At 40.5% G+C, this 9,415-nt stretch overlaps 1 protein-coding gene across 1 annotated transcript in view; it reads right to left on the bottom strand.

Moving 5' to 3' along the window:
- The window catches only part of LOC108118537 (activating transcription factor 3), a 30,512-nt gene extending 21,844 nt beyond the window's left edge, over positions 1-8,668 (bottom strand). The window contains exon 1 of the mRNA XM_017231287.2: positions 7,851-8,668. The gene's annotated coding sequence lies outside the window, so the exon portion shown is untranslated. The remainder of the gene's footprint in view (positions 1-7,850) is intronic.
- Between the last annotated feature and the right edge of the window lie 747 nt (positions 8,669-9,415).

Below are 9,415 nucleotides of genomic sequence, written 5' to 3' on the forward strand. Positions count from 1 at the left end.
ACTGAAATGTGAAAAATCTTTATATTACTGCCTTTAAAAGAAAGATACTCAAAACTTATAAGGCTAAAAGGTGTATTTGGCTTCTGCTCGCTCATAGGTTCCCTACTTTTGATTTTGAGAAACATCAGGGGTGACAACTCTGGCAGAAAGAGCTTTTAAAATGGATTCCCGCCGGACTTCCTGGCCATATCATATTACCAGCTGTCTCTCCCTCTCTGTCTCTCGCATTTCCTTTATGTCTGTCCTCCTGTTTGCCTGATGGACATGACCCAAAAAAAAACAACGGGAAAAGTGACCCATAAAATACGATATGCAGCAGCGAAAGTGATAACACAGAGAAAGGAAAAGAGAACGGACGAGAAGCCAAACCTTCGGCTTCGGGCCAAGCCCTCGCGCACACTGCATTAATATGATTAGCAGGGAGATATACTCGTAGCAGGCGGTGGAAACTTAACCTGGGGAAGGAGCTAAGGTAATGCCATTTCCTGGAACGCGCCCAATGTCGGTGGAAGGTCATTTTCAAGCGCCGTGGGACATCAGTTGACCTACCATATGGCCATAACACCGAAAACCATTTACTCGATGCGAACAAAATTCGGCCAGCAGTTCCGAAAGAGTAACTTAGAGTGCAGCCCACGTGCGTAGAGCCAAGATAAATATGTATCTTCCTATGTGGGACGACTTAAAGTATGCCAGCTACGGAAGTGCAACCGCCAACGTTGTCGCAAAACCACATATAGCTTCCATATTTTGTAGGGAATTAAAAATACATTGCCATCTGGACGTTAGAACTGACCAAGAAGACATTATTGCAAGTCTCATACACCTGCTTGATTGACTTTGTTTCGGCCAAAACACTGAATTTGAATTCAATCGCCCTAAATGGGGCCAATGATAATGCCAATTACAAGATCGGTAAAATCGGGTTTTACCAAATTGCGCACTTCTGTTTTCTGTAAGGATCAAATTTTTTCGAAAAAAAAATTTTTTAATTTTACGTTTCCAGATTTGAATGCACCTTTATTTAGAATCGAAAAACGGGATGTACCATATTCTGCATTTGTCTTTGACGTATGACATTCCCCATTCCAAAATACTGATTTTATAAACTCCTAAGATTTGTTCGATCGACTCCAGATTAACCCTCCGCTACGCATTGTGTTTTTGTTCCCGACTGTTTGGGGAAGCTCTTTAAACCTGATGCTAATTTAATCCCCTCAATTTCACATTCAATTTCCCTATGCAAATTAGCAGCGCAACTTTTTGGACTGGCATTTCGTGCTGGTTTTTGTTGTATTTTTGGATTTTTTTATTTTTATACTTCTCGAGTTTGGACCTTGAACAAGGTGAAGTTGATTTCTAATGGTGATCGCAGCTATTGTTTTCGACACTTTGTTGTTGTTTTTAAGTTCAAAGGTAATGAAACTAGTCAAAAGAGAGACCAATGAGGAAGAATCAAAAACAATGCAAAAGAAAACAACAAAATTCAGACAAGAAATTCGGCGGGCATGAGAGATAAACAAAACGAATGTGTATGTTTGATACTTAAGACTCAGCAATCAATCAAAGATCGTGGATTGGCCAAGAAACTGGTAACACGACAAAGGAACAGGAAATGAACAGAGTAGAGAAATTTAAGTTATTTGCCATTATTGGAAGGAAAGAAACAGCTTAAACAGCTAGGATTTGTCGTTTTTAAAGATTATTAATTTAACGAGAAAGATAATTCATTTGGGTTTTATATAGGTATTTATGGAGTCTAATGCGATTTTATTTCTGTTGGCTCGGTATTTTATTATGTCGTTATCTCTGGCTTTGAAATATTTGTACCTGTTGTGCTAAAGCCATCTCTAGCTCGATTTCAATTTAAATTGCCCCTTTCCCGTTCACTGAGAATCCATTTTAATTTGTGTGCAATTTTTTGTTTGTTTTATGGCTGCCTAATTTTATAATGCGCAATGAAATACGCCGCATCCAAATACAGATACATATATGCACGCGGCTACAGATACATTTGAACTCGCCAGCGAGGTGACAAATTGCCTTTTGATGTTGGCAACGCAACCAGCGACCTTGGAGCTGCATCTAACCCTTGATAGAGGCTCCACTCCCAAATCATTTTCCGGCCAGCGATTCGTTTGTCATTTTTTTACAATTATGAATCTAAAAACTACTTAAAATGTGAAGGAAAAATAAAAACGAGCAGCAGAAAGCTTTAGTTTTCCCATATTTAATAAACCTTCAACCTCCATTTCCCCTCTGTTGTGTAGGTAAGATGCGAACTGTTATTATATTCTATTATTAACTTTTTAAGAATCCGGCAGTTTTTTATATTTTTGACATTTTTTTAGTTTGAATATACTGTCTGATTTTACGGATCAAAAAGCGTAACCCCGACAGACGGACAAATCATTAACATCCATCAGAAGCGAACCCCCTTTTCGGCCCCTGCCCCCTCTTCTTTTAGGTTTGCCCATCGCAGCGGAAAGTCATTAGCAGCGAGCTCCAATTCGGTTTCGGATTTGGATTGAGTTTGCCAGCCATTTGTCTTGCGAGTGTGGAGGGGATAACTAAACTACGCAGCTGAAAAATGTTCGTAGTTTGGGATATACATACATATCTCAATGAATTTGATGTAAGCTTTTTTCATCCGTTACTTGTGGAATAAAAAGTTCTTGATCAGGATCACTAGCCAAGTAGTTCTTGACGTGTCCGTATGATCTTCGAGACCTCAGGGTATCTAATAGTCAGATAGCTGCAGTTCGAGATTGAGTTGTCGGGGATCTCTCTTTTCAGGCATCGAGGGCAAACATTTCCGAACATGGCCACGCCAACAGCTTTACAATCTTTCTAGCCGCAGTTGATTTTTTTGGGTATTTGGGTTTTAATGGCCCGCGCTTTGTTATCTTGTATGTATTTTGTATGTTTTACTTTGTCTGCTTCTCTGAGGGCTTGAAAATATGGGTTTCTGGCCGTTCCTCTTGTTTTTTCCTGGCAAGCGTGAGAAGCTACTAACTGATTGTTAAAGCGCCCTCCGCCGCCACGCCTCTGAGCACAGTTTCCGAGCACCGCCACATTTCAAGTTCAATTTGAATTTGATTTTGTCGTTCCGAATTACGTGCATTGAATGCCAAACTTGAGGCAAATTCTCACCCCTCAGCCCCTGTTCAACCCCCTCTGTTGACTCCTCTGCCGACGGTTTGGGCCATTAAAGCACAGTAGAGCGTGACGCCGACTGCAATTGAAATGACCAAAAGAAAGACAGAGAAAAGGAGATAAGTATACAGCGCACCCCACAAAAAGTGAAAACGTTTTTTCTGTATTCAAGATTTTCAAAAGGGAGGCAACAGGACATTTAGAAAGCATGACAGATTTTTCTGATGAAAAATAAATTGATTATTCATTGACAGGGAGAGCATCTAACGACTATAAAAGTTCACTATATTGAGTGGTTCCTGTAGATGTCGAGGTGTAAGGCAGTGCGTGCGTTTCGAGGGGGACCAAAAGGCGGGCGGCATGTCAACGAATCGAAATTTATTGATCAGCATATAAAAAAAGTATAGACTATAACAACAACTACAAACAGCGACAACAACAAACAGCGACAAAGTAAAATAAAATAAAAGACGGCGCATAAATAAATATATAAACGGGGCAGCGCATAAAAAAGGAGAGAAAGAGAGAAAACTTGGCGTTCGTTTCGGGTCCCCTCATTACTTTTTGGCAAAAATAATTAAAATAGATACACACACTGAGATACAAAAATACAGATACAGTCCGCCAAGAAATGCGTATATAGAGAATACAAAACCAACGACGACACATTTCCAGTTTAGCCAAACATCGGGGCAACTGGCGGGGCCACGGGAATCCGGCCTCACATATGGCTGCAATTAAGTAATTTTTGGAGCAGAAACGACAAAGTGTGATATATAGACAAAACATGCTAGACCTAGAATGGCTGAGAAAAATGCCTGAAAAGCACAAGATACAGATACAAGATTCCGAAAATTAACGAAAATTCGACAATTAAACCAAAAACTCATGACGAAGAAGTAGAGAGGCAAAAACCGACCCCACATGAAATTTATTTATTTGATTGTCCGGTGCCTTCTCATATAGTATCCCCCGAACAGATGTGTTCAGATTGCTAGCATTTTTTGTTTTTACAAGATCTTAAAATCGGCAATCCGCAAGATTTCCGTATATATGTATGTATCTATATGCCCAACACCAAGTTTAAATATGCTAATTGATTAGTTATTCATTCATTCTTTATTGTATTTCTGAAAAGGAACTAAGCTTTTAGGGTAAGAGTATAGTTAGTTTAGTATGGCAACAGCAACCGACGTTTTTAAAAAAGAAATTGGAAACTCTATTAGATTGACCGCATCTGTATTTTCCCTGGATTACTGTTCGCACACATGAATATTACACACAGTTCGTCAAACACACCTTCATATACATACATGTGTATATAATCTCTCTTCTTCTTGAGCTTCTTTTATTTAGCTGTTTTCACTCCAAGTAACTTCTGTTCCTATTGTTGTTAGTAACTTTTTTTTTGGAAAATAAGCAGCTACAGTAACAATAAAAGCACTAGAAAGAGAAGGAAAATCAGAAACAGCCGCCAAAAACAAAACTAATGTGATTCAAGGTTAGCTGAAAAGCAGAGAAGTCGACGTCGAAAACAACGCGCACGAAACGAACCGAAAAAATTAACAAAAAAAATCATTGTACAGAAAAAGAACAACAAAGTGTACGCCAAAAAAGAACGCATAACAAAATAAAATTCGTGATGAATTTTAAACAATAAAAACAAACAACAAACAAATGTTCAGATAGGGGTGGGGATACTGGGTGGATGACGAGGGGCGAGGGCCAAGAAGAGGTTAAGGCAAAGGTTATTAGCAAACATTTTTGGGAAGAAAGAGAAGCGAGTGCGATTACTAATGGAAAAAGCGATAGTTCTCGAGAACTATCGGAAATCGACCCTGACTGAGGTCGATTATTTTGTGGCTGTACTAAAACCCAGATGCGATTCGTAGATTTTAGAATTCTATTAGTATTCTAATACAAATATTTTTAGAACTCTAATACAAATATTTAATACTTTAAGGGGTATTCTTCTCGTGATTCTACAGCTGCTTCTTCTTTTCAGTTTCATTTAAAGATACTTTTTCAGTGTGAAGCTTTTGCGGGCTTCGTATTTTCGATTGTCGGCAAGTTGACAAATGGCAAACCGGTTTGGGTTTTGGCCAAGCTCCAACCCCCGTCCTCAGCCGCTACCCTCCCTCTTTACTATCCCACTCCTCTCGAAAAGCAACTAACACTCATTTGGAATGAAGTAAATATATAATGAAAATACTCGTTAACAAATCAAAATGCACACCAATTTCAGTCTTCGAAAGACCAAATGGGAAGAGAAAGCTTGTGGGCGAGGGAACTGGGAATTGGGAATTGGGAATGGCGATTGGAAACGGGAATCGCAGCAAGGGATAGGCTCTGCGTATAATCAATATACATCAATTGGCTAATCAATTTGCCTAAATGTGAATTGAAAGAATTAAGCTGATTGCTAGACGACGAATGCGGGCTTAAATGCTCACCCCTTTTTTGGGGACTACAAACGTTTGCCAGTAGTTTGTTTTCGCCTGAGAGGTTTTGAGTGAAGAAAAGTTTAATAATAAAAATGATATGAAATAATACTAGCCAAAATGAAATTAAACTTGTTCTCAAAGTTCTTATCTGATAGATATTTTTGTAGATACCTATACCGACTACAGGTGATTTAGTTGCATCAGCCTTTGCGAATTGCTTGTTGATGCAATGCCCACACCACAGACCGCCCTGTGTCCACTCAGCCCCCTGGCTTACTATAGTTTATGTGGTGTTGGTCAAATCTGTTGAAATGTTTACATTTGCCGCATGCATTGCTCTGTGCAAACAGATGGATTCAGGGGTTCACGTATTTGGTTTTGTTTGCGGTGACAATTTTCATTGATTTGGGAGCACACATGTGCTCGCATTCATAATTCACATATTTTTGTTGTGGAAATTTTGTACAAAATGCCTGACAGTTTTGTGTCGCTAGCCGCAATTTTTGACAGCCATCTCCGCATCGCATATGCTATACGGTTGGCTGCTTGGCTGAGAGGTCTCAATGCCATAAACTAAGCCCAACTTTCAGACTTCCAGCTTCAGTACGGACTCATTAATGCGCACTATGTGCTTAAAACGCCACTTTGTCGTTTGACGACTGTCCTTCCAGCTCTTTCATTTTACTTTAAATATATGTGCAGATATTTTAGAGAGGAAACTAAACATAGTTTTTTAATATTATTGTATTTCAAATATTTTCAAACGTTTTGCTTATAAAGGGTTCTCTTTAGAGTGGTTGAACATATGAGAAATCCCCATTGACAAGAATCGCAATGCGCACGCACACATGCCCCGAACATCTTGGCGTTCGCTTTTTTTTTTTTTTTTTTTTTGGAACATTAGACCCCCTTCAGAGCACCCACCCGTCGCAGCCAGCCTCTGGAAGGCCCTACCCCCTTTGACAGTTCCTGTAACATCTGCGTCTTCTTCTGTTAGCTGTTGTTGTGGACTGCCGACAATGGGCATCATTCATCGCTCATTCACTGGCACTCGCTAAGAGTTCTGGAACACAGAGTGTACACATTGTACACACTGTCCACAGAGGCAACACACCACCCCCCAATTCTCGGGGGAACAAGGGTTGACCCAGAGTGGGGTGTGGCATTTTCCGCAATTCTTTGAAATAAATTCGCTGGCAATAAAATGCGCAAATGGCAATGCGATTCGGGAAACGTATTTTTGGGCTCCGAGGCATGAATTCCAAGGGGTTGTTACTAGTCCGCTGGGGAGTTTGTAGTGTTGTAATGCCGAACATAAAAATATTTATTAATGAATGCATCAAGAGATACCCCGAGACGAGATAGACCCAATTGGCAATGGTGTTTTGTGTATCCGTATTTGTAGTAATAAGTATCTGTGAGAGCTCGTGTGCAAATGTGTGCGCGACTGCAGAAGCTGATTAATGAAGCCAGTGAGCAAGCGAAAGAAGCAAAACACCTGTTAACCTGCGTGTCTGTGTGCCTTCTCCGATGATGAGTTGGCAATAGGAGCCCCAATGTATCTACAATATGGTTCTGCGCTATTCCCAGCACTCAAATGATTCTTCGGTACGAAAATTAATACTTCAATACTTTGAATTAATGTTTTATATATCAACCGGTTTTGTCAACTTATTCCATACAAGCAAAGTTAGGTTGTTCTGTTTTATCTGCACATTACCGAACATCCTTAACTTTTTTAATATTAGTAACATACCTTGTGATGAACAACCCATGTACCTTATCTATCATTCATTACAAACTAAAATTCCTCGAAAGTTCTATCAATGGCTAGTCCTCGAGTGCGTTTGTCAAGGAATTAATGATTTTACTATAAAATATATATGTACGTATGCGTTGCTTATCGCTATAACTATTCAAGAAAATCGAAATTCATAGTGTTATGGGGGAATTAAGTATTCCCCGAGGGAATATATACAATAATTGACCTTTGGGCAGTGGGGACTTAAATAAATGTTATGAAAACTCCACCCTACCGCGCACTGTGGGATCTTTGTTAGAGGCTTGAATTGGGGGAACTTTCCCAGCCAGGAAAGGAAAGAGTAATATCATTTAGGGGTAAGGAGGCATGGTTGTTTATTCGCGGTCAACTCACGATAATATACAGCAACGTGTGAGGAAAGTCACGTACTTGGGGAAGAGCCAAGAACTGAGCTGGGATAAACATCTGGACTTTCGAATGAATCTCACCTGTTGGGGAGTCTTCTCCTTCAAACGCGCTCTGCCCACGTGCTGATGATTCCGATTGTCTCCGGTGTGTTTCGTTGGCCTTTTGGCAAGCGGACACCTGTTTGGGTATCCTTATTTTTTGAGTTTTAAATGGGTATTTAGCAAAAGGGGTGGGGACTAACACTTCTTCTTGTTTCACTAAAGTGTGACGCTGTTATAAGGCATTTTGGTAGTTGTTATTGTTGTTGTTTAAAGCACTTTTTAGGTTCAACACTTAAAAAAAATATTGTAAAATCTCTTAGATTTGTAGGTTGATTACAATATACATTTTCTTAGATATCGTTTGTAACACTTGCGTAGCGCGAGATTTTGTGTTTCAGTGTATTTTTTATAGGGGAGGGAAGGGTTGGTTTTTGTGATTTCGGTTTGTGTGTTTTTCAGTTTCCGCTGCGAATATGTAGCGTTTCAGAGTTGCTCACACGATGAAACCAACACGTAGAATAAAAGTTCGAGCAACGTTCAAATTCGCTTAAAGCCAATAAGTCGTCTACTGGCAGCGACGTCGGCAGAGCCGCAGCTGTGGCAGAGTGCGATTCTAACGGCGCGAGAACGAAACGAATGGATATGGGCCGAGGAACGAGGAGAATAAAACGGCCAAAGGCGCGGCCGACCGTCGATATTTTCGTGGTTGTTGTTTTTTTTCTAAGTCGGAGTCGCCATAAAATCTAATAAGAACGCCAGTGGTACGGTCGTAGAAGGGGGAGCGGAACAGGGTGGGTTGGTTGGAGCGGCGCAGTCGGCGGTAGCGGCGTTCCGTTCGAGTCCGGTACATGCAAGGCACTGATGTACCGACTGGCAACTGACCCGACAGAAAGACCGAACGACCAACGCGCCGCTTCGTCGAGTCGTCGCGACGCCCCGACCGCCCGGCGGAACGATTGGCAACGGGATACGCCAAACAAATAAACAAACGCACCACAAACATCGACCAGGGGCGTTGTCACATTTCCATATTAACAGGGGTAATACTAACGCCACAACATTTCATTCCATTTAAAATTGATACGTATCTAAAAGATGAATTCCACAAATGAGTTCACAGATGTTAAAGAACATGGCCTTATTTTGTGTACGAGAGTGTGTTTGAGATTAACGCAGGAAAACCTAAACTTCAAGCAACTAAACTAAACTTGTACATCCATATGTATGTATGTGCATACATAAAACCAAGTAATAGCCCCTTTTTTTAGACGCATCTGACGTATGGGAAGTAGAGGTGAAGATGGAATCGGAACGGCAGCGTAGATATCCGAAAATCGAGTTGGTGTGGGTGTGTGTTTGACTGCTCTTCGGTTTTTAGCTGTTGGGCTTTCACAGTTAAAAGAAAAAAGAAATTATGAAATTTGCTTAGCAAGGAGATGACAGGGTATTTTGCTGGCGATCGATTACCTAGTGATTTGCATTTAGTGCGAAAAAAAAAAGCTGTCGCATATTCCAGTGAATCTTGTGACCCACCATTAACCACCTCCCACGCCACCCATTTCCCTTTTACTTGTTGTGGAACGCTTGGGATTGGAATTGGAATC

This window comes from Drosophila eugracilis, unplaced genomic scaffold (genome assembly GCF_018153835.1).
Source record: "Drosophila eugracilis isolate 14026-0451.02 unplaced genomic scaffold, ASM1815383v1 contig_376, whole genome shotgun sequence".
In the NCBI taxonomy this organism is placed as follows: Eukaryota; Metazoa; Arthropoda; class Insecta; order Diptera; family Drosophilidae; genus Drosophila; species Drosophila eugracilis.